Genomic DNA, 2,153 nt, shown 5'->3' on the forward strand with positions numbered 1-2,153 from the left:
ATAATGTAATCCCAAAAAACTCCAAAACCGCACAAGGTAAGTTAAATCAAGCATCTGATTGTGGCGGGTTTGGAGTGTCTCTTCACACTAGTGGCTCAGTTACCGTTCCAAAACACAAAGCTAAGATGGTAGAGTTATAGAAAAACTTACATCCTATTGCTTTTTATCTTTTATATTTATAATTTTATACATAACACTTGCTGGAATTGCTGCTACAAAATTTGAAATATAGTATCTTATTCATAAAGCACTGAATTATTGAATTCTCTAATGTTATTTTCGCATCTTAATTAACCTTGTGATTCAAGTTCAATATTCTTTATGCCTAATATATAGTTTCTTTATTTTGCTTTATTATTTCTTGGTTTGGTAGTCAAAGTCGTTAAAAAGGCCTTCAACCCCGTTAGAGTTGTTTGAGTGCACCCACAAACACAAGGATCACGAATGGGTGGATAAGAGATCAAAACATATTGATGTGAGTCTATCTTTTTCATTGATTCACTTGTCTTTGTATTGGCTGTTTGTGTGTTTTTTTTTTTGGGTTCAACTGCTAATCTTAATTGATTTAATTTTGATATTGACATGCTGAATTTAAGCACGGTATAGAAGAGGCTATCCAAACGGCTTCTAAAGAAGGAAGTAATGCACCAAATGAGGTGGATGTATGGTGTGATACAACTGGAATTAAAAAGAGAAGAATTTATGAACTTGGAATAGAGTCTACTGTGATTGATAAAATGCCTAGTTGTCATAGCTCTAGTTCTCAATCATCTAAATGGTTACTGTTCATACCCTGGCCCAACGCTAAGGCCCAGGATCCAAGTAAAAAGGCCCGACCCAAAGGGTTGAGCCTCACCTCCTCACCAAATCAGCCGCTACCAAGTCGGTATTCACTACGACTTGCTCTAAAGAAGTCGGGAAGTAGGGTCAGCTGGCAGATAAGCACTCATTTACATGAGTAACTGCCCCTAGAATCTCTCTAACCACTTCCACGAGCCATATCTTAACTTCCCTAAGATAAAGGGACGGTTAACACCCTAAAAAGCGGCACTACTCCAACGGTGGTTATTGGTTCACCACTATAAATACACTGACACTTCTCAGGTATCTCTAAGTCCCAATACTCTCTAGACCTGCTCACACCCTTGCTGACTTAGGCATCGGAGTGTCTTTGCAGGTACCACCCCCCATTCTTTCACGCGAACGAGCCGGACGGAGGTCCCCGAGTTGCAGATCCACTCGCAAGCCTCCTCTTTCATACGTTTGGGCCAACCAATACCGTCCAGCCCATTAATCTCCGGTTACCCATCGTAACATTGGCGCCGTTGCTGGGGACCCGAGAGATCAACCAGTGATGGCGGACAGATCCCCTGAGGAGGGTCATGTAAAAACAGATTCCGAACAAGAGAATCTGGATACCAGAAATAACGACGCGGACTTAACCCTCCGCCAGGAAACCAACGATCAACACAGAGAGGGTACCTCCGGAGTCAAAACCCCGAAGGTGAATTCCTCTGAAGGCCGTGAATCGGAGAAGGATGGACAGTCCCACGCAACTGAACTTATGGGATTAGTCCATGTCCACCAAAGTCGCCTGGAACAGTTAGAACAGGAACGGGAGTGACAAAGGGAGACCGAAAAGAACCTAAAAGAGGAGATGGAATGACGAAAAGAGTTAGAAAGAAAACTCTTAAAGTTAGAATCCTCCCTCAAAGGTCAGAACTCCCATGACGGTAGAGAAGATTCGCCCTTAGGGGAGAAAGATCCTTTTAGTGAGGACATAATGAGGGCAAAGGTTCCAAGAAACTTTAAAAGCCCCGATATGGACCTCTATGATGGAACCACAGATCCAAAGCATCACTTGAGCAACTTTAAAAGTCGGATGTATCTGGTTGATGCTTCCGACGCAACGCGTTGCAAAGCTTTTCCGACCACCTTGTCGAAAGCAGCGATGAAATGGTTCGACAGCCTCCCCCCAAGGTCGGTAACCAGTTTTGAAGACCTCTCAAGGAAGTTTTTGATGAGGTTTTCTATCCAGAAAGACAAAGTGAAACATGCGCCAAGCCTCCTGGGAATAAAGCAGGAGGTCGGAGAATCCTTACGAGCCTATATGGAAAGGTTCAACAAAGCATGTTTAGAGATTCAAGACCTGC

The 2,153-nt window shown here is 43.1% G+C and overlaps 1 protein-coding gene across 4 annotated transcripts in view; it reads left to right on the forward strand.

Annotated features, from left to right (window-relative positions):
- Positions 1 to 2,153, forward strand: part of LOC107605096 (soyasapogenol B glucuronide galactosyltransferase-like) — a 31,715-nt gene continuing 29,562 nt past the window's right edge. For 3 of the 4 annotated variants that reach the window (XR_002349352.1, XM_021104960.1, XM_021104959.1), the window contains exons 1-2: positions 1 to 128; positions 374 to 475. The gene's annotated coding sequence lies outside the window, so the exon portion shown is untranslated. Of the gene's footprint in view, positions 129 to 373; positions 476 to 596; positions 780 to 2,153 lie in introns of those variants that run through there. The other variant, XR_002349353.1, reaches the window with a different exon arrangement.

This window comes from Arachis ipaensis, chromosome B06 (genome assembly GCF_000816755.2).
Source record: "Arachis ipaensis cultivar K30076 chromosome B06, Araip1.1, whole genome shotgun sequence".
Taxonomy (NCBI): domain Eukaryota; kingdom Viridiplantae; phylum Streptophyta; class Magnoliopsida; order Fabales; family Fabaceae; genus Arachis; species Arachis ipaensis.